Source organism: Ursus arctos, unplaced genomic scaffold, assembly GCF_023065955.2.
Source record: "Ursus arctos isolate Adak ecotype North America unplaced genomic scaffold, UrsArc2.0 scaffold_2, whole genome shotgun sequence".
Lineage (NCBI taxonomy): Eukaryota > Metazoa > Chordata > Mammalia > Carnivora > Ursidae > Ursus > Ursus arctos.
This window is the reverse complement of record NW_026622874.1, coordinates 84,778,248-84,806,026: the sequence shown is the minus strand read 5'-3', so window position 1 is coordinate 84,806,026 and position 27,779 is coordinate 84,778,248. Positions and strand designations below refer to the sequence as shown.

General features: G+C 42.3%; 1 protein-coding gene across 1 annotated transcript in view; it reads right to left on the bottom strand.

The window, feature by feature from the left end:
- Positions 1-27,779, bottom strand: part of HS3ST4 (heparan sulfate-glucosamine 3-sulfotransferase 4) — a 698,595-nt gene that overhangs the window by 664,191 nt on the left and 6,625 nt on the right. Inside the window, exon 2 of the transcript XR_008960391.1 lies at positions 2,474-2,573. The gene's annotated coding sequence lies outside the window, so the exon portion shown is untranslated. The remainder of the gene's footprint in view (positions 1-2,473; positions 2,574-27,779) is intronic.

Genomic DNA, 27,779 nt, shown 5'->3' with positions numbered 1-27,779 from the left:
ATTTTCCTGAAGGGATTCCCGATAGGAACTCCTAAAGGAGATGCATTATAAGCAATTTCGGTAATTGCAGCTTTTCAGGTGGCAAATGAGAGAGGCATCCCCTACAGACTGCAGTCAAGAACTCAAGCATCATTATTCAATCATAGACATCTCTCTGTGAAGCACAGTAAACAGACATTTCCAGGGGATTTGGCAACAAGCCAAGTTTTTGCAACATCCTTCCCCTTCCAGCAAGGAGAGTGGGCAAGTTCATCATGCGCATTTCTCTAGCAAAAGAAACTCATGAACAAACGTAGATGGAACCGCCCCCAGCAGACAAAGGCTGTCTTGCCCCAGGATCCAATATACAAGCAGGACACTGGCACATCTCAGACCTCGGCTGTGTCTCCACCAAAACCATCTCAGCCAGCTCAATCAAGGCATCTATTACTAATCTTTAACATCTTTAACAGGAAGTGTTAGTTTGGTACGCACCTACACGAAGGTGGGATTACAAGTCAGCTATGAGAGCTAACAACATACTTTCTGACTCTTACCCTGCTATATAACCATGTTATCAGTCCAGGAGTGTTGAAAAAATGTAAACTGAAGAAATTCTAGGATATGCTTAAAAAAAAAAAAAAAAAGCCAAGCAACCTGTATTGATTCTTTAACTCATTCTGAACTTTCCAGACCATACTTGGAGAAGTCAATGTATCACCTAGCTAAGTATTTTTAATAGGTACTTTAGAAAACTTGAGAAAATGTGACTGTGCCCTTTAAGAAGATCTATTATCAGAGCAGCAAGGTAATAAAACAGCTGCAGCTAGAACCTGCTTCCATTGCAAGTCCTGGCACCTAACAGGTGCTCAGTAAACACTTCGTGTTGAGTAGAGGCAGTGGAGTTATAAGAAGAAAGGCATGAAGCTTACAAGAATATGCCAAGCTGCTGAAAAAGAAAACTTGATTAGTGAGGAATCAGATGTTCTCCTTCTTGGAAAGAAGTCTCAGAGAAGACAAAGCAAGCAGGATGCTAGAGGCACTAATAGTAATTATATTGCATGGTGCACTGGGTGTTATACGCAAATAATGAATCATGGAACACTACATCAAAAACTAAAGATATACTGCATGGTGACTAACATAATAAAAAATTATGTTAAAAGAATAAAAAATAAAAAATTAAGAAGCAAAAGAATCCCTTCTCACCAATGAATGAAAGCAGGGCATCAGAGGCTTCCCGGGAAAGAGGACAGTCTTCTGTAAGAATTGTGGGCTTTATAGATGCTCCGAAGTTCAAACCACAGGAGCTGAGCTCGATCTTGCAAGATTTCAGATTTTGAAACTTATCCTTCTTTTGAGTCCTAGCAGTACAATGAGGATTCCATGAAATCTAATGATGAGCAGCTGAACTGTATAAAGAAAAATGCTTAATCATATAAAGGTGTTCCTATTAAGATTTTGCTTTCAAAAACATTTTAAGTGTTCATATTTGTGATCAGGTCATTATTATTCATTTTACTTAGCATTTTTCTAGCAAATTGACCAGGTAGGGTTTGAGGTAGAGACCTAAGAGCCCCTGACCTTCTCTCAGAACTGCTTTTTCCCTCCTGGACCTCAGCCCAAGTGACCTTCCTAAGTGGCCCTGGTTTGCAGCATAGCTGACTGAGTCAGTGGAGATGGGGGCTCAGGCTGGGACAAATTTCTTTCTCTCTCTGGGGAATTCGGAGCTGGGATTCTAGGGATAGAGGCTAGCGAATATGGGAAGCTGTTTGAATGCTGGACATGTAACCTGGGAATTGGGGGTTAGCCAAGGATTGTAAAAGCAGACCGAGCCAGTTTCTTGAAAAAGTACGAAACATATATACCGACCAAAAAAAAGAGGTGGGAATATGTGACCTGAGAACAAGACAACAACTAGCTTTGTGGGTTCTCAGTGATTGACAGATTCTGCTGTGGCCTTCCCAGGTTGTACCTGTTCACTTCTTTCTTATGTAAAATAGCCCAGTGTCCCTTCTAGTAATTTTTTTTTTAACTTAAGCCCGTTGAAAGTAGATTTCCGTCACGTGCCACCTAGAGAAGCTGAAGAGAAGTATTCTTTGACACAGCATTGGCTCCTGGGGTAAGTCTCGTTTGTTGCTCCAGTAGGAGCCTCCTTTATCTGATGCCACTGGGTAGGTACAAAACAGTTTTGTCCCAGGGCCAGACAACTCCAGGATCCCAGTCTCAGATCTACCGCAATCTGGCATGTGAGTTGGAGCACATTATGTAATGTCACCGTGCCTCAGTTTCCTTCTACAGTAGTGCTTATCCCAAGGCCATCTCTCTATGTTTTTGTGAGGTGCTCTGTGGACCCTCAGTAGATACTGGTTTCTTTCCATTAAAGTGATAGTTACTTCCACCTAGAAAATGTGGATGTCTGGCTCCTGGATTGACCCGATTCTTACTTATGACCTCCAAGCCCTAAAAATAAAGATCTTTAAAAAAAAAATACCTGGAGTATTTCATGCTCATCCAGTGTCCATTTCAAAAGATGGAGCAAGACTGGCTGGTGGCACTGGGTCTGCTGGCTGTCTTGCTGTGAGACAGGAGAACTAGAGCAAATAACATGAAGGGACATGAGCTGGGGAGTGGAGGATCTTTATAAGCCTTATCAAATGTAAACCTTACAAATAGTCACATTCCCATTCCACAGACGACGAAGCTGAGTCCAGGGTATCTTAGTCACTTCCCCAGGTCCCACAGGTGACAACTGGGAGGGCTGGAACCACACTCAGGTCTACCTGACACAAAGCCTTGCTCTCAACGGCTACACCTGCTATGGTGAGAACACTCCTTTCTGCCTTGACTTGTGTAGATGCTGTCTCAGAGAAGTAACAAGATGCCACCCAGAATAAGTTGGATATACTGCCCATCCTTGACCTTCGTGGAAGTTCAGTTGCCCAGACCTACTTTCTGTAGTTTTTATGCAGCTGGGAAATGAATTACTTCCCCTAATCCAGGTATGAAGTCCTGCCAGACCCTGACTGCCTGGCTCAATTCCATCTCTATCCCTTGCTGGGTGTGGGACCTTCAACAAGTCACTTCACCTCTCCATGACCAGTCTCCTCCTCTGTAAAATAGGTTTTGAAACAGCATCAACAGCAGAGGAGCACTAAACAACCCAATCCATGAGATGCACTTACTGTAATACTTGGCAGATAGTGAGCACTCGAAAAATGTTCATTATTAAGAATAGTGTCTGCTTATCAGACTCCCCCTGGCATACATGGCATTCTTCACTACCAATTAGATTCACCCCTTTATTCATTTATTTCCTCACCCCATAAACACTTATAATGACAGTGCTATGAGGGCCTTAACCTTTGGGTAAGGGAAGGTCCTGATGAAGAGGTGACTCAGAGAAATGAAGAAGTGAGGAGGGGTGTTGTCAGAGGAGAGAACAATGTAAATTACAGCCAGGATGGAGGAGGAGTTATGACATATTCTAGGGAACAAGTAGTTCATTTTTAAGACATAAATTCAGGGCACATTGCTCTTAGGATCAGGATCTTTAACAAAGTAGCTCCAATGAATGGTCTACAAGACACTACATGATCTGCCTCAACTCACTCCCCCTCCCTTTTCCTCTCTGCTTCAGCCATATTAGCCTTCTTACTGATCCTTGATACCACTCCAGGGCCCTTGCACCTACTATCTCCTCCTCTAAATGTCCACATGGCTAGCTCCCTCACCTCCTTCAAGTCTAGGTTCAAATACCACCTCCTCAATAAGGTATTCCTTGAAGGCCCTCCCCTGTCACTCTCTACTCCTGTCTTATTTTCTCTCCATTGTAGTTACTGCCTCTGATACATGCCATCCCCATTTAGAATGAAGCTCCATTTTGTTTCTGTTCACTACTATATTCCCAGTGCCAAGAAAGGACAGTGCTGGGCACTTGATAAATGTTTATCAAATGAATGAATGTGGTCACTCCCAAAATGGCTAAAACAAAAGGGAAGGTGTCAAGAACCAGATCACATGGAGTCCTGTGTGCTAAGATAAGGATACTGAACCTAGGCCTAAATCCTGTGGGGAGCCACAAAAGATGTCAGCAGGGCATGGTCTGACCGCAGTCATAAAGAACAATCTCTCTGGCTGAAATGTAGAACTGAGACTAAGGGGGCCCAGAAAGAGTAGCAAGACCACTTCAGAGACTAAAGCTGTGACCCCTATGAGAATTTATGAAGGCCTACTAAAGACTGTGACTAGGGGGATGGAGCAAAAGGAACAGAGTAACAAGCATCCAAAGTAAGAACCTGCAGGACACAGTGACTGGTTGACAATAGCAAATAAATGACTCCTAGGTTTCTGTCCTGAACAACTAGCCAATAGCTGTACCATCAAGTTAGGGAATATGAGTACAGTTTGGGGAGGAAGGAGTGAGTTTAGTTTTGTATATATGGAATATTACAAGCCAATGAAGATGCCCAGGAGATCAAGACAAAGATTTGATGTTCAGTGAAGATCTGGGCTAGACCAAAGAGTCTTGTCACATAAATGGTAGTTGCAAGGGATGCAGCTGAAATTGGAGGTCACAGACTTTTAATGGAAGCCTTGCTGTGACATCCTGCAGTTGGATGTGAGAGAAAGTAGGGAGTACTGCCATTGATAAGAACGTATGTCGGAAACAGATTTTACTCTCTTGCCAGGTAGAAATTTGAATGAGCTATCCCAAGATAATCCCATGTAGTGACTGATCCTGCAGAATAATTAGGGATAGAGCTATTGTTCACCTACATTGTTGGTGAATTTGGTCTTGTCTAGGAACCTAACCGCCTCCTGTTGTTTCCTGGGTAAAATATATACCCCATTCACAAGCTGAGGACTTATGGTGTGAAACCTTATCATTCCAGTTGTACATCATGAATTCTTCCACCTAGAAGACAACTGTTTCTGAAAATATGAATCAAGTGTGTTTCTGACTCCCAAATAGGTTGTTGGTGCTGAGGAGCGTAGGTCACCTATCATAGTTCAAACTCTGAGATGAAGGAATCCTTGAGGAGAAGAGTATGGAGGAAAGAAGAGAAATCCCCAGACATCATAACAGAACTTAGGGGAAGCAAACACCTGAGAACACACTATAAAACTTAGCAAATATGTTACACGCTGTCCATGGAATTCAGAGTGCAGGAATTTCAGTAAAATGACTGGCTGTACTAGTCAGGATTCTTTGAGCTGCAGTTAACAGAAACTCAAACTGACTTAAGAAAAAAAAATAAAATTCATTAATCAATTCTTAAAAAATTTAAGGAGGGAGTGCTATAGACTCAAATATCTGTAAGGTCAAGGGGTAGCAACTAAGCTTCAGGCACAACTGGATCCAGGCGCTCAGGTGACAGCTACCCAATTCAATTTCATTTCCTCCCATCTCTTGACTCTGCTTTCCTGTATGCTGGCTGCTTTATCAAGCAAACTGATCCTTCATCGAAGCAAGATGGCTGACATCAGTTTTGGGTTTGGGTGTTATCCCCCCAACAACTGTAATGTTAAGAAGATACTCTTTTTCAATTACTCCAACAAAAGGAGTGATCACAACTGATTGGATGAGCTTAGGTCATGTGTCACTCCTAAACTAACATGACAGCCAGAGTGCACGGAACCCTGATTAGCCACAGCTGGATCACAGGCTCCCTGAAGCACAATCAGGCTTTTAGTGTAGGAGAATGCAGTGATTCCCCAGGGAAAATAATGCATTCTGTCACCAGAAGGAGGAATAAATGCTGGCAGAGAGAACAGCAGATGTCTCAGGGGAACCTGGCTGGGAAAAACCTTCCTTAGGGGCTTCTTTTCCTCAGAAGCCTCCTTTCAGAGCTGATACAAGTATGTTTAGAGCCCTAGTGAGCTGGAGGAGGCGAAAAAGATCATGCATAAAGTGTAGAAAGGATGAATGTTGACTGAGAACATATCTCACACCTGTGAAAGCATCAGCTGAGACCTCTCTGTTCCACCTACTTTCTTCTGCTACAGCACCCAACAAGCTGATTTTAATACTCAGCCTTTCCCAGTGTCCAGAGTCATTTGATCTCTGCTACTATTTGGCAGAACGACTGAGAAGGAGAAAAAGGAGATTAAGCTCAGCAACTCTTGAGACTGAGCTGAGGACAGACGCAAAGCGTACTTCTGAACCTTTTGGATGTGCTTCTACATAGACTTTGCCCCTCCCCTGCCCCTCACTACAGAGTTTCACAATGGGTGTGGCCTTAGAGTATGACCTAAGAGAAGAGAAATTATTATACTGCACTCGTGGAGGTTGAATGACAGGATTTGCCAGATCCCCTCTTACATGTGTCAGGGAAAGGGGGGTTGGGCTGGGGGAAGAAAGGTCTGGGTGAACACAGCTCAGACACCAGTCAGGGAACCAGTACCAGCAGTTGACTGAATAAAGCAGGTATTGGAGCAGCAGTCCCCATGGAGCTGCACAGGTCACAGGACAGGTGGAAGATGAGAGGTAAAGTCCTAACTAATGACTAGAATACCAAGAGAGGGTAAATTGGAAGCCTAAACCCACTGCATACAGCAACGGGGGCCCCAGGGTCCACACTCCAGTTGTTTTAATAGCAGTGCTAAGGCTAGGTGAGGAAAGTGTGAGAACCACTTTCTAGAGGTAATTCAAGCTCAAAGACAACAGGAATTAAAGAGGAGAGAATGCACAACAAAAGCCAAGTAGGTACAGAGTTGGTACGAATGGATTCATTTAGATAAAACATGGGACTCTGGAGTAGGTTCAAGGTCATGATGCTTGGACATTGCTCTATAAATCTTAAAGAAGTAGCCCTCTAAGTTCAACATCTGATATCAACCAATAATATGTTCAAAAAACTTAAGTCCTACTCTTCTGGGGCCACCTTTAGCCTGGTATTGAAATAGTGTTTTTCAATGAATTCTTTATTAAACTTGTTTCTTGACTTATGACCTGTCAGCAAAGTGGGTTGGTGCTCCTAAAATATGGATCCAGCTTTTCTAAGGCCCACACATTGACTGGGCACTCCTTTAGGTAAGGTTTCTCTTTTGATGGATATTTTTCTGCCGAAATAGATCTTCAGGTCTTTCAGTCTGTGTTCTTGTCATGCCTGAAGCATTTATGCCTTACTTAGGCCTTTCATTATAATCAGCTGCCCTTAGGTTGCTATTCCCTGCAAGGGCTCTGCCTCAATCACATATGCATTAGAACAACTGCCCTTTTAGCTGTGGATCAAGTTATCTTTGGGGTGCCCTATGTAAATGAGAACACTTCAAAATGCTAATTTATAATGAGCCAAAAGTTGACTGACAGAGTAATAATACTACTACTATAACTGGACTGTTGAGAAGGCCAAATGGATGGACCAAGAAAGAACATGGCTGGGAAAAAGAAGTGAGCTGACCAGAAGCTTGGACAGAAAAGAAAAGGAACAAAGAGAAACACAGGCAGGTAATGACTGCCAATGGGGGCTAGGGGTGATATTAGGTTGGAAGTGAAAGGGAAAAAAGCTGATTTTTTTGTTACTGTCATGACAGCTGCACAACAGAAAAGAATATAAGACTTGGAAGTCTCTAGGAGGAAAAAAAAAGTGAATCTGATAGATTAACTGATAGGATTAAACACTTGAAAAAATGGTGTATATGAGAAAGGCAAGTAGTACAAAGGGGAAAAAAGGGGGGGGGGGCGCCTGAGTGGCTCAGTTAGTTAAGCATCTGACTCTTGGTTTCAGCTCAGGTCATGATCTCAGGGTCATGATCTCAGGGTTGTGAGATCAAGCCCCAGGTCGAGCCCCAGGTCGGGGGAGTGGGACCTCCCCCATCGGCTCCTTGCTCGGCAGGAGTCTGCTTTAAATTCTTTCCCTCCCCTTCGGCCCCTCCCTCTGCTGGCACTCACACTCTCTCTAAAATAAACAAATCTTTAAAAAAAAAAAAAAAAAAAGAAGGGTAATAAAAATTTTCGATTAAAGAACTACAATCAGAGCATACCTTTTGGATGTTTGGTGAACAATATTTGCTAGTGATAGAATTATAAATGGTGATATCGTTACACTAGAAGGATGAGAGATAGGGATTCTAAGAGAGCTAAATCCTCCACCATTATTTCAGTATGTAAATAGATAATATCTAAAGTTGATACATCAAGGAATAGGTAAAGGAGCTTATTATTTAGAAAATAGCTGAAAAAGTTAAAAATGGTTGCCTCCTGAGAACAGGAAAGGAGGGTGGAGCTGAAGACTGTTGCTTCTCATTACAAGTTCCTCAGTGCTATTTAATTATTTTTAGTTAGCATGAGACTTAGTGTCAGAAGTTTTCCTGAGCATCTGCCCTGTGCTAAGTATTTTACACACATTCAAACCTCATTCAAACCTCACAACAAGAACAAACATTTCTCTGGTGCTTACTCTGTGCCCGGTATTAAGCATTTTACATTTATTAATGAATGCAATCTTACAGCTTTATGAAGTTATTAATCTTATTTTCCTCCTTTAACAGAGGAGGAAACTGATGCACACAAGGCAAGAAACTTGCCTGAGATCACACAGGTGGGAGTGGCAGTGCTGGGATCTGAGCCCAGGGAACCTAGCCCCTAACCTCTGCACCCTGCTTGCCCTCTAACAAAGCCAAGGCACAGATATCTCAACTTTGGAGATGAGGGAATGTGGGGAAGGCAAAGCCACTTTTCTAAGATCACACAGACAATATGTTCTGGGACCCGGTTTGACTATGAGTTAGATTAACCTTAACACCTATTGGTCTCTCTATGGCATCATGTAAATCTGTGTTTAAACAAATGAGCTAGTCAGGAGCAAGGCTATTGCTCACCACTGCTGTTCAACATAGTGCTGGAAGTTCGAGCCAGTATGAGAAAGAAAAGAAAATTAAAAATATACTAATCAAATAAGAAATAAAATGGTCTATATTTGCAGATGACATAATGTTCTACACAGAAAATCCCAAGGAATACACACACACACACACCCAACAACTAGAACTAATAAATGATTTCAGTAAGGTCACAGGATACAAGACAAACATACAACAATCAATTATATTTCTAGGTACTTACAATGAACACATGGAAAACAAAATTAAAAATATAATACCATTTACAATTGCTCAAAAAATGAAATAGGTATAAATCTAAATCTAAAAATAGTATGTACAGAAATTGTATGCTGAAAACCATGACCTCAAAGACCTAAATAAACAGAGGGACACACCATGTACGTGAATTAGAAGACTCAGTACAGGGGCGCCTGGGTGGCTCAGTCGTTAAGCGTCTGCCTTCGGCTTAGGGCGTGATCCCGGCGTTATGGGATCGAGCCCCACATCAGGCTCCTCCGCTATGAGCCTGCTTCTTCCTCTCCCACTCCCCTGCTTGTGTTCCCTCTCTCACTGGCTGTCTCTATCTCTGTCGAATAAATAAATAAAATCTTTAAAAAAAAAAAAAAAAAAGAAGACTCAGTACAAAATAAAGAAGACAGTTCTCCTCAAAGTAATACACAAGTTTGACGTAATTCCTGTTTGGTCTTTTGTGTTGTCTGCTTTGCTAAATCTGGCAACACAACCATGGTGCCTGCCCTCGTGGAGTTTATAATCTAGTTGAAGGAGAAGACAAAAAGTCTTCAAGCAACAAAATAATAAATAAAGGAACAATGGTTCTATAATAAAGAATATAGGAGACTGACTCTAGACAAGGATAGTCAGAGAATGCCTCTCTGGCACAGTGACATGCGGAGACATGAAGTGTAAGGAGTCTATAAAGACTCAAGTAAGGATGATCAAAGGAAAAGAACATACAGAGCAAGGGCTCAGATGTGGAGGATGAGTTTGGAGTGTTCCAAGAATTGGAAGAAGGGCAGTGCAGCTGGAACAAAGTGAGCAAGACAGAAGAATGACCGAAGGAAGAAGTCTGGAGAGAAAAGTAGGAGTCAAATCCCACAGGACCCTGAAGAGACACAATAAGGTACTTCACACTTGGGAAACAACTGAGGGGGAATAAAATGATCTGATTCACATTTTTGAAAGATCACTCTGTGGAGAAGGCTTTGGAGAGGAGCAAGGATGAAGGCAAACAAACAAATAAACAAAAAACACAAAAAACTGGGTTGGAGACCATTGTAGGAAATAATCCAGGGGTGAGAAAATGGTGGTGGCTTTGTCTAGGGTGGTGGCAATTAAAGGGAATGGTATGGACGGATTTTAGAAGTATAGTCAGCAGGACCTACTGATGCATTGGGGAAAAAAAGAAGACAAGGGAAAGTGGGGGAATCAAGGGCTTGACCAGTTGGGAGAACAATGATGCTGTTTGCTAAGATGGTAAGATCAGAGGAGACATGGGTAAGCAGGGGAGAGGAGGTGGGAAACCAAGCTTTCAGTGTTGGACATATTAAGACTGAAATTGCTGATGGACAACCAAGTGAAAATGCCAAGGAATCTCTCTGCCCAAAGGAGAGGTGTGGGATAGAGGTTGAAAAGGGGCATCTTCAGTATATACATCAGTGACACTTTACACCCATCTGATTAGTTTTATATGTAAAAGAAAATGACAAGCACTGAAAAGATGTGGGGGACACAACCCTCAGACATCACTGGTGGGAGCTGAAGTTTTGTTCAATGAATCCAGAAAGGAAGGCAATGGCATCTAGAAATCTTTAAAAAATGTTCACGTCCCATAACCCAGGAATTTCACTGCTAGGTATAGCTCATAGAGAAACTTCTCTTGCTTGTGTACAAGGAGACATAAACAAGGATATTTCCCTTTGGTAACAGGAAAACAAAAGGGGGGGGGACTACTTAAATGTCTGCTATCAGGGAATGGATAAATAAAAAATGGTATAGTCATACTATAGAATACTGTCCAGCAGTTAAAATCAATAAACTAGATCAATGTATACTATCATAAATAGATCTCAAATATGCAGAGTCTGCTGAAAAAAGGCAAATATGCAGAATGATACATAAAGTATGATGTCACTGACTGAGAGACATGATTTTTAGAAGTGTGCATTCTGGAACTAGTGCAGAAAGGAGAGGGGATATATTTGGGGTCAGAGCAACCTTCGATCTTTGGTTCAAATTCAACATTTTGTTTAAACTCTCCCCACTTCTTTCTGACACCATTCTCACCACTGCCTTCCTATTTTCTCTTCCAATGTCTTCTCTCTCTCTCCCTCCTTGTCTGTCTGTCCCTCCCTCCCTCTCTCACAAAATCCCCTAATCTAGGTTCAATGAGTAGGTTTCAGAGAAACTATAAATCCCCTGACATTCTAAGTAAAATTTTGCATTTATGAGTATTTTTCCTGGGGAATGAGTCCATAGCTTTCATCAGATTCTCAGAGAGGTCAGTGTCCCATAAGAAGATGGAAATTCAAGAGAAAAAAAATTTTTCATAGAATACTTGTGGCTCCAATACAGTTTCCTTGGTCTATCTTGCCCTGGGAGTAAGAGTTATTTCTCATCAGAAGAAAAAAAATAAAAGAGAGAAAATGTAAAATGATTTGTTCTGACCCTCTTTCCACTAGCCCTGTGCCCTGGGAGAAAGTGTCCTGCCTTTGGAAACATAAACATCTCTATCCTTCCCGGCATGCCAGGCCTCCCATCCATCATTCCAGTCAGGCTCTGAGCAGCAGCAGCAGCCAGCTTCCTTTTCTGCCATTCATGACCCTCTCCATCAGATGTCAGGGTCTGGCTCTGGCCAGCTTGTTGACAACTATGAAGATTTTTCTAACCCAGTTAAACAGCCACTGCACCATCGGAGCTCTCCAGTGTTGGAGAAACTACAAGAGACCAGGAAAGGACAACCAGTTTTGTAGAGGATGTTCCCACAAAGTGCCCAAACCCACAGGTCCAGGCATAGCTACAGGGGCTCTGCAAGGCCTGGAGACCCTGGGATCTAAGTGGGCTCCTCTGTAACCCAGCATCGTGGAGCCCCATAGTTCTATGCTCTAAACTCATAAAGCAACAGGGAAAACCAGTGAGATGGGAACAACTAACACACACACCTGGGGTCAACAGAGGGACAGCCAGGCAGCTCTGCAGATCTTGGCTGGGCTTGCTCACATGACCAGGTGTCAGCTGGCTGTCAGCTGATCTGGACTGCCTCTGCCAGGTGAATGGGCTGATTCAGCTCTGCGCCAAGTGTCTCTCACTCTGCAGCACGCTAGCCTGGTCATGGCAATCAGAAAGGTACCAGAGACAGCAAGCACTGAGCCGATCTGAAGCCTCTGCTTACATCACATCTGCAAATACCCCATTGGCTAAAGCTAGTCACAGGGCTGAGCCCAGAGTAAAGGGCAGTGCTGATCACCCTCCTCACAGTGGGCAGGCACTGCATGCCAGGTGAGAGCCTGTATTTACAGGTCAGGCTCTGCCTCTTACCAGGGATGTCTTTTAAATTCTGAGCAAATACTATGCTACTTTCTCACCTATCTGGTCAATGAATTTTTTTTTCTTTTAATGTGGTAATACAGAGTCCACAAAGAGTTGGAGAAATAGGTACCTTAACACACTATTGGTGGGGTATTACTTTTTTAAAGGTCAACTGAATCATATTTTTCATGGTAGATTGAAAAAATGGCCTGAAATTCTTCTCCTCCCCTTTCCAATGTGACCTCACAACTCCTACCGAGAATGTGGGTTCATCATGTGACTTGCTTAGGCCAAAGGAATGATAGCAAATGTGACACACAGCAATTTTAATAGCACTTGTACATTGGGAATTGCCAATTCCACTGTGCTTGGAAGCCACTATGTGATGAGCCTGAGCCAGCTGGCCTCCTATTGAATGAGAGGCCATGTGGAGGAAAATCAAGGTGCCTCAGTGGGCTTGTGTGGACAAACACAAGTCCAACTGAGATCAGCCGTGCCTGGCCTAGAAAAGAAAAACCACCCAGCAGAGCCTGGCCCAAATTGCCAAATCCCAGAATTCCAGAATGAGCAGATAAAAGATGCTAATTCATTTCATCATATTCTCCTAAGGGTGCCTTTCAGAAGTAAAGTGACCATGAAGCTTCATTCAACAAATATCTATTACGCCCCTACTATATCACATGTAGGATTGTTCTACGCACTGATGCTGTACCAATGAAAAGAAAAGATGAAAATTGTTCCTGTCCTCATGAAGCTTGCATTCTAGGGTTAAGACAAATTTTTAATAATAACCAAGTATAATATACTGTCTGAGCAAGAGTAATAAGCACTCTGGGCAGCAGTAATAATAATGTATGACACTATGTTCCAGGCACCATATAAATGGGGGGGGAGGGGACTGGGAGAGGATGCGATATTACACAAGGACGCCAGAGAAGGTGACAGTTGAATAACAATCTGAAGGAGGTGAGGGAATGAGCTTCCTTGATACCTACAGGAAAAGTCTTCTGGGGAGAGGGAACAGCAAGGGCAAACGTGGGCTCACAAAACTAGGTTAGAGTCAGGGCAGAGGGCAGGATTCAAGGTCAGAGAAGTAAAAGGTGGGAGTCAGGGGCAGGCTGTGTAGGCCTGATAGGTGCTATCAGGAGTCTTTTGTAAACTCCTGTACACTTCTAATTTTTTTAACCAAGTGTGTGTGTGTTCCTTTCAAAACAATCATTTTAAATAAGTATATAGAGCAAAAACAAATAGAGATCCTGAGCTGCATTCCCAGATTCCAATATTAATGGACCCTACATGAATTTTATCATAATCCTTGGCCATGCATTCTTAGAACTCCAGGGAGCCTGCAGGAGAGTCCTGTCATTTTTGGGCACAGGCTGCCCTCTGCTGTTAGCTTTTGGACTGGCACCCACAAGAATCACCTGAAGGAGCGGGGTCGCTGAGAACCAGCTCACAGAAGCCCCCCAGCATCCTTGCCACTAAGCTTGACTATGTCAGAAAGCCCCTTGAAAGACAGGATAGGAGAAGATATCTCCCAATCTTTACACGTTTATTTTCCATCCACATATTTCACTTCTTAAAGGACTCAAAATTTACCCACTTGCTCATTGAAGATAGGTGGCTGCTCAAAGTCACAAAGGTGAAGCAGAGGGGCACCTGGGTAGCTCAGTTGGTTGAGCACCTGGCTCTTGATTTCGGCTCAGGTCATGCGGTCAGGGTTGTGAGATGGAGCCCCATATCGGGCTCCATGCTCAGCGGGGAAGTGTGCTTAAGATTCTCTCTCCCTCTCCCTCTGCCCCACCCCCTTACTCATGCACTCTCTCTCTCTAAGCAAATAAATCTTTGAAAGAAAAAAAAAATGTGAAGCAGCAAATCCAGGATAAAAAGCTGTGAGTTGTTACCACCACAACCAAGACTCCCCCTTGTGGTTCCTCCTGCCCAGCTCTGCGTCCCCATCTGATCCTCTGCTTGCCTCTAACTCCACTCAGAAAGGATCTATGGATAGCTGACGGATGGATGGTGGACTCGAGGCCAAGGATGACACAAAGGAAATGGGGAACAGATAAACATGAGCCATCTTCATGGATGCCAGACGGGACAGATGAGAGTGGGTGAGCTCACCAATGCTGCAGAACTGTGTTAAGCCCCCGTGGAACACAGACACCAATGGGAGAAAGAAAATGAGGAACTGACTGAGAGTAATTGGAACTGACTGAGAAAAGCTGGAATTAAAAGAATTTAGTTCAAATTGACTAAGATTACATTCCCACTTTCCGCACAGTGGGACTCAGAATAGAAACCAAGCTGGGGTATCAAAATCAAAGGAGGTGACGTGTTTGCACACTGGAGTGTTGTAGCCTGAGAAATGTGTGTCCACGAAACACAAGAGAAACAGGACTGCAGTTGAACTCAAAAGACCTGCATTCCAGTCCTGCCTTTCCCACGGAGATGGAGGTGGTTTAAGACAAATCCCTTAACCTTGCAGTTTGGCTTCTTTGACATTCATGATACCTCTCGAGCGGGTCTACTGAGGATCCAGGAAGCAGGGACTGTAACCCTACCTGGAAACACAAGGCATTGTGACAAGCCGCCAAACGGCTAATGCGACCCCCCTCAAAAAAAAAAAAAAAAATCATATGACCCCACTCTAAAGTTGGTGGTAACTGAAGGACTTTTTTGTTTACTAAAAGCAAACTATTTTTATCCTTCTGAACTGGTCTCTGGCAAATGTGAAGGCAGTAGTGATAAATGGCTGTGGTTTGCAAGTTTGGATACAAAAGCTAGGAGGGATCTACCTTGTCAGATCTGAGGTAGAGGAAGAGAGGACAATTCTCAAGGAAGGTGAAGGAGAGGGGGTGGCTGGAGCCCGATGCTCTACAAGCTTAGGCCAAGGAGAAACAGGCTAAGAGACACATTGCGGAAAGCATTTTTTGAAGTTGTGTGCTGTGTGAGATGTCGTGCAAAACTCTCTGCCTACTTCCCTACAAAATCTTCACTAAGATCTGCATCGCTTACTAATTCTTAGGGAAGTGTGATTTCTTTTTCAGGGGATGTAAAGAAACCCCAAGTCCTGTTTTAACTGTATCACAAGGTGAAACCTGAAGTGATCCATAAGGAGAAGCCAATATACAGACTGTGGGGACATCCTTGGCCTCAGGAAGTTCAAAACTACAGAGAACAGGACATCTTTATTGCAGAAATCATTAAAATTTAATCTGATGAATATGCTAAAGGCTATTCTAGAAATACACACAAAGTATATTACACATTGGAGGGAGAAACTAGCCCTACCTGAGAAATCGAACATTTCACAAGGTAAAATGTTAGTTGGACAGATGGAGAAGTAAAGAGGAAATCATCCTGTTAGAGCTAATAGAATCTGCCTTGAAATAGTCATGTCTCTTGACTGCTGTGGATAACACAGGAAAAGAGGGCAGAACCTTAGGACAGTGTATTGGCTAAAATGAAAGAACAGGCAATAAATTAGAGCACTAAAACTGAAAATACAGATAAAAAAAGAAATCATGATCCACATCATAACTGTGAGATTAGATTAACAACATGAAGAAAGCAAAGAGGTTTATGTTGATGATGACAAAAATAATTATCATCAGACTTTTTAATGTTGAATATCAGAAGGCAGAAAAGCAATGTCTGTGAACTTCCAAAAGAAATTATGTGGAATCTAGACTTCAAGCTCTAGTCCAGCCTAAGAAGAAAACCAGTGCTATGAAAGAAAAAGCACCAATTTCATGAAAGAGGGGAAAAAAAGCCAAAAAATTAGTTGAAGAAGCAAAAGAAAACATTAAACTCGTATAACTGATAGCTTCAGAAATATTTTATAAGAGTGGTGCCTGAGTGGCTCAGTCGGTTAAGGAATCGACTCTTGATTTTGGCTGGGGTGGTGATCTCAGCATAGTGAGGTGGAGCCCCAAATCTGGCTCTGTGCTCAGCAGGGAGTCTGCCTGAGATTTTCTCCCTCTGCCATTCCGCCACTCTCTCTCTCTCAAATATTAAATAAATAAATCTTTAAAAAATATATACTCAGTAAGAAATCATACACATTAAAAAGTCACGTTAAGAAAAAATAAGTAATTTAGGGGCGCCTGGGTGGCACAGCGGTTAAGCGTCTGCCTTCGGCTCAGGGCGTGATCCCGGCATTATGGGATCAAGCCCCACATCAGGCTCCTCTGCTATGAGCCTGCTTCTTCCTCTCCCACTCCCCCTGCTTGTGTTCCCTCTCTCACTGGCTGTCTCTATCTCTGTCAAATAAATAAATAAAATCTTAAAAAAAAAATAAGTAATTTAATTACTTAGAAATTTTAAAAACCAGGTTGCCCGGCTGGCTCAGTCAGAAGAGCATGCAGCTCTTGATCTCGGAGTCATGAGTTCAAGCCCCACAGTGGGTGTACAGAGGACTTAAAAATAAATAAATTAATTTTTTTAAAAAAGAAATTTAAAAAACCATGCTTGTTATCATTTAGGATATCTCAATATAAGGACAGCATAGCATCATGGAGTAAAGTCTGAATTTATGATCTCAGAGATCAAGCTGAGAGACTCCCAGAATGAATCACAAAAGGACCAAAAGATTGAAAGTTTGAGGTAAACCCAGTTCAGAGAAATAGAGAATAAATATAGAGATTCCACCATTGGTCTATCAGTAGCTCAAGAAGGAAGGAACAGAGAGAACAGAGGGGATAAAATAAGAAAGGAAATAATGTGAGAAAATGTTCTGCCAGGTGGAAAGATATAAATCTATGAATAGCCAAACTATGCACAAAATGTAACAAAGTTATTTTTTCAGACATTTAAGAATTCAGAAAACTGACCTCTTATAAAGGGGGGGGAGTGGTACTGAGGAGGGGCAAAGGGAAAGAGAAAGAGAATCTCAAGCCGACTCCATGAGGCCAATGTGGGACTCGATCTCATGCCCCTGAGATCACGACCTGAGCCTAAATCAAGAGTCGGACACTTAAACTGACTGAGTCACCCAGGTGCCCCTCTCATACCTTCATTCCTAAAAAACAATAAATGGGCTCTAAGATAGAATGGAACTAACCTAAGAGTACAAGAAGGGGAGACCCCTGGCCATTTGTGCAGCACCTAGTTTATACCCAAGCTGGGTGTCCTAGGGGTTCTGGGGCAGATGTCTTTATATATAAAGAAGGTGGAGTTAGGAATCTCAGTCGGAAATATGATCAGTCTTAAGGAAGTCACAAAGACATGCTTCTTGGGTTGTGGGCAGGGGAGGGGGTGGGGAAGGAAATTAGAAATTCTAGGACAAAAAAAAAAAAAAAAAAAAGCCGTATAAGAAATTAGGATTAAATATGAAGCCAACTAAAGTGTGATGCGATGCTGAGCAACTGATTCTATGGATTCTAAGCGTGTGTTTCACCCTGATACCCTGAACAATAAACTTTGGGCCCACAGTTTCACAACGTAAGATCATGTTTTCTTCTCTATTTGTCCTATCATACTACTTGACTCTGCAATGAAAGATATTTATATTATCATAATATTATAAGTGGTGTTTATTCATTTTCAATTTCTGTGCTAAACCTATTAGCAAAATGTGAATGTTATCAACCTTGCTATGCACAGAAGTTGGGAGGCAGACGGAAGTAAACAAATGTAAGAGCACTTACTTCCACAGCTTTGATGGTACCAAGAGATACTGTCTAAAGATAACAGGACAAGAAATTAAATTTTAAAGATCATATTTACTTTATAGGAATGATCGCTACAAGAACTACAAATCAAAAGGTAGCTAGCTAGATTTGAGGGTGGGATTTTAAATAAGATTATTCCTTAACTTTCAAAATCGAGCATCAATAAATACTGCCTGCGTATCATAAATAAAAAAGTAAAAGTATAAAAATATTATTTAAGTTAAGAAAGCAACAACCAGAATACTTAAAAAGGGAAACGGTTAAAAAGTAGATTATTCTGGGGAGTGGAATGAGAGGCAGAAGTGAAAGACTTTCGCTTTTCATGTTATGCCTTTCTGTATTGCTCAGCTTTTTTTTCATATTTGTGTTCTAATTTAGTAATGATTTTTTAATGTGTTAAAATATTAGGGCAACCACTGAAAAATAGAGTAAGATCTATAATTTCCAAAACCCAATACAGAAAAAATGAACCAAAGAAACTCAATCAATGCAACAGTACGCAGAAGAATGGCGGGGGGGGGGGGGGGAGGCGGGGGGGGGAGGATGGGCAAAGAACAAAGAATTACAATAAACAGAAAATATAAAACAGGATGGAAAAAAAGGAAGAAACCTCTTAAAAGGTAAATTGATCAAAAGGTAAATCTATTGCACTAAAGGAGAGAAATATATTAATTTAATAAATTTACAAAGGGTTTGGATATATTATGTATGCCATGTTAATAGCAATAAAATTGAATTGGGAATTCAGGGAGGCCCTGAGGAGAAGAAGAGGTAACAGAGGGTTGTATATTCTTGGGGCAACAGGAGTGAGGTGAGCAGAAATCATAGCTGAGTCCAGCCAGGTACAGCAGGGAGTCCAGCTGTGACTGAACGGGACCAGCCATGTCCAACCACTCCGTTAGAGTGTGTTACAGGCTGAACTGTGTCCTCTCCCAAACCACATGTTCAAGTCCTAACCCTCAGGACCTCAGAATGTGGCTATTTGGAGATGGGGGCCTTTCAGGGGTGAATAAGTTAAAAATGAAGTCATTAAGGTAACCCCAATCCACTATGACTGGTATCCTTCTAAGAAAAGGAAGACCATGTGAAGATGCAGGGAGAAGATGGACATCCACAAGTCAGGGAGACAGGACTCAGAAGAAACCAACTCTACCAGCACCTTGATCTTGGACTCCAGAACTGTGAAAACATAATTATCTGTTGTTTAAGCCCCTCAGTCTATGGTAGTTTGTTAGGTCAGCCCTAGCAAACTGATACAGAGGGTCTCCTCTTCTTGTTAATGATATTACAATTAGAGAAATGACATGCCAATGAAGCGGACAGAATAAACAGTGATTATAGGCAGAACTGTATATGGGTCTAGCCGGTTCCACTTTGGCAGAAGGTCAGGACGTAGTTTGAGAGGTTTTTCTGTCATTAGCAAAGGATAGGAGTGGCAGGTGGGTTTGGGATGTAAATTTAAGGAACTGGGCTGAAGTTGTAGCCCTGTTTATCTTTCACTGACATGGTCATAACTTAGGTAGAAAATGTTGGTAAAGCCAGGTTGCCTAATTCTGTCACCTGACGGCCACTGATCAGTGGCAGGCAGCACCAGCAGAAGCAAAAATCTGGGCTCAGTTTCCTGATGGGTTTGTGAATTGGCATTCTAGCAGGCAGACAGTTCTCTTGTTTGCTTTTCTTACCCATTGCTATTACCAGGAAAGACTGGGCCTTTTTTAAAATTCGGACAATAGAAGGGAGTCAACAAACTACATCAGTAATCTCCAATTAAAAGACAAAGACTCAAAGTAAGGAGAGGCTAATCAATGGAACAGAATAGAGTCCAGCGAGACTTACACGTATTCAATCCACTCATTTTCAACAAAAGTGCCAAGTCAATGCAACAGAAAGAGAATTTTTAACAAATGATGCTGGAACAAATGAATATCCATACAGGAAAAAAACATCAAAGAATCTCCACCTCTGCCTCACTGCATATGCAAAAATGCACTTGAAATGGACCATATGCCAAAACGGAAAAGACACAAAGCCCCACTTTTTTAAAGAGTGAAATACTTGAACAGAAACTTCACGTGCCAATATGCACATGAAAAGTGCTCACTGTCATTAGGGAAAAGGAAAAGACAGAGACTCTTTGTCTATAAGTCCTGTTACCCAGCTATGGGCTGTCCACTCCTAAAACAAAAATATCTCCCTTAAAAAACCAGGGGAAATAAGAGAGATGGAAAGCAAGCATGCTCATTCATCATTAAGAATGCTAATTGGCACATTTTTTGGAGAGCAATTAGGCAGAATTTAACATCACTTTACCTGCAAAGTAAAATGCATGCTTTGACACAGTGCTATCGATTGTAGGGATAATCTCAAGAAAATCCCCCCTCCACCCCGCACACACACACAAAGGCGCATGTACAAAAGTGTTTGCTGCAGATTTATTTGGAAGAGTGAAAATTTGGAAACTCCCTAAAATGCCCACTAGTATGGGGAGTGGTTAAGTAACTTATGGTGCCTCCACTATTCATATGACGGATGCAATCATTAAAATAAAAAGGTAGACCTGTATTTACTGACATGGAGACATCTCCGAGATATATATACCTATTGCTAAGTGAAAAAAGAAGTCACCAAACAATGCAAATGGCTCTGTTTCCATCATTAGAGACTTATACAAAGGTGAACATTGTTGTAAGTAAAGGCAAAGGTAATTTCCGGAAGGATACACATGGGAACATAAGAGTGCACATAAGGGGTAAGGATACATGCCATCACTCTTTACTCAATACGAATTGTTTATAACTGGGATGAGTTTACTTGTTCTCCGTGTAATTAAAAATAATAATAAAAGCTGCTTTTTAAAGTACAGAATATTAATTATCAATGAAACTAACATGTATAGGATTTTGCTCCACACTCAGCTGAAAACATTATCTCACTGAATCCTGCAAAATGGGCACCTGTGCTCATTACATAAAGAAGTGGAAGCTTAGAAGGTTTTAGTGGTGTTCAGTGGCACCTTAACATCATCTGAGGAGTGTTTTTTGGTTTTGTTTTGTTTTTTTAAATTCTAATGGTTGGACCTCATCTCAGATCCACAGGACCAGAATCTCTGCAGGGGGGGCCCAAGCATGTGCAGTTTGCAAAAGCTCCAAGAGGTGATTCTAACGTGCAGCCAGCGTGGAGAGTCAATGGTTAACATTGTTCTCACTGCTAGGTCACATTGCTAGCAAATGATGCAACGTGGCTACACTCCCCCTTCATACCCAGAAAATTATAGGTATAGATAGATGTAGATGTAGATGGTACAGTCATAGCTATACCATAGGCATAGGTATAGATATAGATATCTAGAGGATTAGATGTAGGCATATATATACATATTGAATATATCTATTTTTTCAATTATGGATGAAGAGCACCTCGAGTATAAAATGCACCGGGCATTGTTCTCACTTCCTGCTCCTTCCAGTACGCCCATCCTCTGTGTCGGCCTTCTGCAGTGGTCACTGAAACTCCTGAGGGGTGATACATGAAATATTTAACAATCAGACAGCACCGGCACTGACCCACCATAATGGACCCTGGACTTAGCACTAGAGCAGGTTCAGGCTTTAACCTTTTGGTCACTGGCTCCTGAAGAGGTAAAAGGTTTCCCCAGGGAAAGCAGCAGTGGAATGCCACTCGGCAGGCTCAAGACAGTAGCTGTTTACTCACCGGTATGGAAATAGTTCTCTACTTTAACAACCAGTCCAGTGGTGCCAGCATCTGCTTGTGCCCAGACCTTGGTCTGAATGGTGGTGGTGGTGGTGAGTGTTTTTCAAAGGTTGTTCTGAGACAGTCTGCCTCCCAGGCAACTATTTCATTTCAACTACTTCTACCCAAAGACTTGTTTCTTGAGCATTGGGAGGAAAAGAACGAGGCTGGCAAGCAGTCTGTGATCCACACCGGGCTGCCCCCACCAGCTGTTGTGTGCCTGGCAGCCCCCCGCTCCCAGCCCCGCTCATTCCCAGCTCCGAGGGGGTTTGTCACTTTGCTGATTACTGCCATGTTTCCCTCCTGAAGTGGCAGCTCCAGTTGTGTTTCCCAGATAATTTCCAAGATGCTAATTGCCACCTGCTGATTTCCTGTAAACACTGTACTTTACACATGTGATTAATCAGAAAGCTGTGGACTGTTCTGAAGAAGCATGTGTGCCTGCGTGTATGTGCGCACCCGTTTCATTACTGTGGTGAATTTAAATCACAGGCTATGTTTGCTCACAAAGCCGTATTAGCAAAACGGCAGGGAAAACAAAATTACAAAACACCATAAACTGCAAGTTCACAGACTGTATAAACAACAATTTGAGTCAGTCCGACAACTCGCTGAGTCAATTCTGGAACGGAGCAGCAGGCACGGAGCATCTCCAAAGGAGACTTGGAATCATAGGTGCTTGTGTTTCTTGGAGAAACCAAAACTGAAAACATTTTCAAAGGTTTCTGTTAAAGAACGTTCTCTTTGGTTTCAAGATCAACCTTGTACCAAATCCTAGGTCTTCCACTGACTACCCGTAAGATCTGTACAAAGAACCCTAACCTTCAAGCTGCCCTTTCCTCATGGGTCAAATGGAGATAATTTCCAAGTCACCAGAGATAACATGTAAAATACTTACTTTGCATATTAGTCAGAACTGTTTTGGTTGTTAGTGACAGAAATTTAATTCAAAGCGGCTTAAGCAAAGCAAGAAATGGAGATGGAGTGGCTCAAAAACTAAAGACCAGGGACTCTGACCTCAGGTGCTGTTGGATCTAGATGCTCAAATAATGACTTTGGAACTCTATGACACCCTCCCCATTTGGGGGCCCTGCTTTCCTCGGTGTGGACCTCTTTCTCAAGCAGACTCTACTTATGGCAAGACTTTCTCAAGCAGACTCTATTTATGGCAAGCTGGTACACTAACGGCTCCACACATATATCTTATCTTCCCAGCAACCACAGAGAACTGGTATGAACAGCACATCCCTTGGAAAATGACCCACTAGCCCATTCTCAGATCACACAGTTTGGGTGTGGTCAAGTGGCTACTTAGATTCTACTCAAACTCCAGAGATAGGCACAGAACCAGATACGCACATGAAGATGCAGCTGGGCCTCTGGCCTCAAAACCAAACAAGACAGTTCAAAGGACAACCGGCCCCACTTGACAGTATTTGTAAAGGGAAAAATCAGGGGTTCTGACATCAGGATCTGAGTTCCAGGATTGATACTCAGTCTTCCATATAAGCAGATGTACTGAGTGATGAGAGAGAGAGAAGTTTGTTTAACTCAGAGAGAGTTGTCAGCCCTTCCTACACATACTCACACAGGATGACTCCATTTCAGTCCTAGGCCAACAGGGTAAAGTGGGCAGTCTATGGCCCCAAACTCAGACACATCTGGCCAAGGTAATAGTTTGCCATTATTTGTTTTTAAGCCTCTCTGAAGGTTTACAACACTTCTTATAAGAAATTCTCATAATATCCCCACCAACAGTTCTGGTCTTGGAAGTGTAGAACTCATCATTCTACCTAATCACTTAGCCTTTTTATCCTGCTCTATCCACTAGTGGGGCAAGATGGGATCCTCTGCCCCTTCATTTCCACTGTCCATCCTCCTCAACTTCTCCCCGATATGAAGAGGGTCCTTTAGTGTGATAACGCATCAGCTATCCTATGAGAGTTGATTAATATGAGCCATAAGGGTTTGATGTCTTTAAGTGCCTTGCTCTAAAAAATGTAAGACTTCAAGGCAAATGGGTCTTATCTGGACAGATGAAAGGAGCAGGTGCACAATAAGGCTGGTGGCTCTTGTTGGAAAAGGATGGAGGGATGGAGATCAAGATAAAGGGTACTTGCTGGTGCCCATGAAAGGCAAACTTAGCCTGTCTAAAAGGTAATGCACATAAAACAGAAAGGAAATGTTGGTAGCAGCCTCTGGACTCTGAATCTCTTCCTGACTGGCTATGAGGAGCATTAAAGTCCTTTCTATAATGAACTGAACTTATTCACCTTTTCAGTCACTATGGGTTAAAGGAAAAGAGTTAGACACAGCACAGAGTGATGGTGAAGGGCACAGACTCTGGATTCAGACCACCTGGATCTGAATCTAGGATCCTACACTCTGTAAGTAGGACACCTTGAGCATGTTACTTAACTTCTCTGAGCCTCAGTTTCCTTGTTGGTGAATAAAGATAATAATGGCATCTACCTCCCAAGGTTGGCATGAGAAGGAAATTAGTTAATACATGCATAAACTTAAAATTGAACCTGGCTCATAATAAATACTGAATAAATATTGACTTTATACAGACAGCAACTTGGACTCCCTTCCTTCAGGGAACCCCCTTGTTTGCATGTACATGGTTGGCTGGGTGAATATCCCAGGAAAGTGTTGAGTCTCTCTACAGATTCACAGAGGCATAGTTGGGGTACCCAAGAGGGGTGTGGCTGCTACTTGCTTTTGTTGCACTTTTGATGTAAAGGGATTTTCTTCTGCTTGGCACAGTTGGAACAAGCTCTTCCATTGGCTTACTCCGAAAATAAGAAAAAGTCTGCAGTGAAATTTTCATGCCCTAGGCTGAAAAGACCTGGCACAGTCAACTCCAAGGGTGAGCTGGGCTGGTCACAGAAGGGCTTAAGTGGACATCAGCCTTTGCTAACAACTGGGAAGCAGCATCAAAAACAAGCACTGGAACCAATAACAGGTGTTCTCAGAACTCCAGACACAAAGGCTAGTTAGAAGCCAGAAGGGTTATTACCCAGGTATCAGAGATGAGAGCAGAGATTGCACTACAGGCTGGCTCAAGCATGTTTTGCCTAAAGTGTGCTTGCAGCTATGGTAGCCCACAGTATCTTTCAAGGTCATCTTTATATTCTGGCATCCCCAATCTCCCTCTCTTTCACCAATTACCCACTCAAGTGATTTTGCATTACTGCATGTACTCTATTCCCACTCACCTCTGGAATTCCTTTTCCTTATCAAGCCAATTCTTGATCACTCCTCAAGCATAACTGAATTTCAGTCTCCTCTTTAAGGTTTGCTTTGACCACTTCCAAACCCTCTGAACTGATACTCATTACCTGATACAATCATAATAAATACTGAATACATACTGGAATACATTGTGGAATTCTATACTGCCTTACCACATGTCTTAAACTAGGGCCTTGTAGGACAGCAAACATCCATTAGTTTTATCTCTATAGCATCCTTCATTCCTTCTGCTGGTAGTAACACCTACCCAATTTTTCTCTGGGGTAATAAAAAAAGCCCTTCCAAATTCTTGGTCCCTGTGGCTCAAAAAGCTCAGCTCCAGGGATGCACATGTGACTCAGGCCTGAGCAATCAAGTATTCCATCCCCCTGGTCACAGTGATTGGTTCAGGGATGGGCACATGATCTAAATCGTCCCTATGAGTTTCAGCTCCAGGATTTTTGCTGAAACCACTGAAAAAAGGGGAGGGATGACTCTCTTGCAAAAGACCAGCAGCCACCATATAATGGAGAGAAACCTCCTGAAAATTAGGCCACTTCAGAAAAAAACAGAGCAGAGAAAAGGAGGGAATAAGGTGCCTAAGGACATGATCTGGATCTCTGGATACAGCTATACCTGAACCTAAATATCTCCTAGAGGGGCGCCTGGGTGGCACAGCGGTTAGGCGTCTGCCTTCGGCTCAGGGCGTGATCCCGGCGTTATGGGATCGAGCCCCACATCAGGTTCCTCCGCTATGAGCCTGCTTCTTCCTCTCCCACTCCCCCTGCTTGTGTTCCCTCTCTTGCTGGCTGTCTCTATCTCTGTCGAATAAATAAATAAAATCTTTTAAAATAAATAAATAACTATCTCCTAGACATTTCAGTTATATGAGACAATAAGATCTCTTCATTCATTCAACAAATATTAATAGAAGGCCTACTGTGTGACAGGCACTGTTCTAGACACTAGAATACATGAGGTGTATTTTTTTTTAACTTAATACAAAATAAGCTAGATTTCTTTGCTTGCAACTGAAATCACCCTGGTCAATGAAGTCTTCATGTTGCTTCATTCATGCAATGCTATTTAACCTCCTTCGTGTGAATGCCTTTTTCCCAAGTAGATCATACATTCACTGAGAACAGAGACCACACATTGTATTTCTCTATATCACCAACTGTGTTGTATACAGTAAATAATTAACAAATTATTTGTTAAGTCAATAAAGGCTACATTTATTGTGAACTACCACCGGTGGTATTGATTCAAATAGCCTAGTTCAGAAGAAATGTCTAAGGAGATTTGCCATTGAGCTCTGATTAGACCCTGGTAGCCAAAAGACATCTGTGCTCCATGAGCACAAACATGGCATGATGATGAATCAATATTAGTCCACAAAAAAGGAACATATCAGAGGACTGACTTATGATGTCAGAACATATGCCAGTGCCTATCTCTGCTCCTAGTCCAAATTCCTGGAAATGACCCAAGAAAAGTTGTTGTTAGAGAATAAATATGTAATAAAGATGAAAATCAGGAAAAGGTACACAATGGACCATAAGTTCTGAACAGAAGAAGAAGAGCTGAAAACATGTGCAAGAGGGAATTGGCTGTGAAGATGGGAGTGGTTGTGGGGGAAGTCCAAATTCAGAATTAGCAAGCAGTGAGTAGCGAATGGTAAAGTATTTGGAGAACTCAGCCACTGACACTCTTAGGCCATGGGGGAGTGGGCAGCAACTACCTTTTCCTACAGAATAAAGCAGTGACTATGGACACAAAGGAGGAAGGCACAGGACATTGCCACAAGCATCCTGCAACTCCCAGGAAAGGAAACATTCAAACCAGAAGAAAAACTACCAGCTCACTCTAACTGGCAGCATACCGCTCCCTTCTAGCAGCTGAATATAATCAAAATCATCAAGAGGTAAATATCGAATATCTCAAATATGAGAAGTGGGAGTAACAAGAATCTCCCAATATACTGCAAAAGCTAATCTAACGGTCCTTTCTCTATTTTCCTCTTAAAGATTTATTTAATTTAGAGAGAGAGAGATGGGGGGGGAGGACAGGGAGAGAGGAAGAGAGAATCTCAGACAGACTTCCCACTGAGCACAGAGCCGAACGTGGGGCTCGATCTCACGACCTTGAGATCATGACCTGAGCCGAAATCAAAAGTCCAACACCTAACTAAGCCACCAAGGCACCCCTATTCTCCCCTTATTTAATCTTTCAACAGCCTTTAATAAAAATGGCCACTCCCTTCTTCTCGCAACACCTGCTTTCCTTGGCTGCCATGACACCACACTCTAGTGGTCTATCCTTTTACATCCGTGTTATCTCTACTCAGTCTTCTTATGTGTTTTCTAGAGCTGCCATAACAAAACATCACAAACTGAGTGGCTTAACGGAAGTTTATCATTTCACAGCTCTGGAAGCCAGAAGCCTGAGATCAGCTGCCAGCAGGCCCATGCTCCCTCTGAAAGCTCTAGGGAAGGATCTCTCCTAGCTTCCAGTAGTTCTTTGGCTGGTGATAGCATAACTCCTGTCTTCACACGGAGTTCTCCCTGTGTGCATGTGTCTATTTCCAAATTTCCCTTTTTTACAAGGACACAAATCATATTGAATTAGATGTCCTACTCCAGCATGGCCTCATCTTAACTAAATACATCTGCAATGACCATATTTCCAAATAAGGTCATATTCTGAGGTACTGGGGGTTAAGACTTCAATATATGAATGGGGGGGCACAATTCAACCTATAAA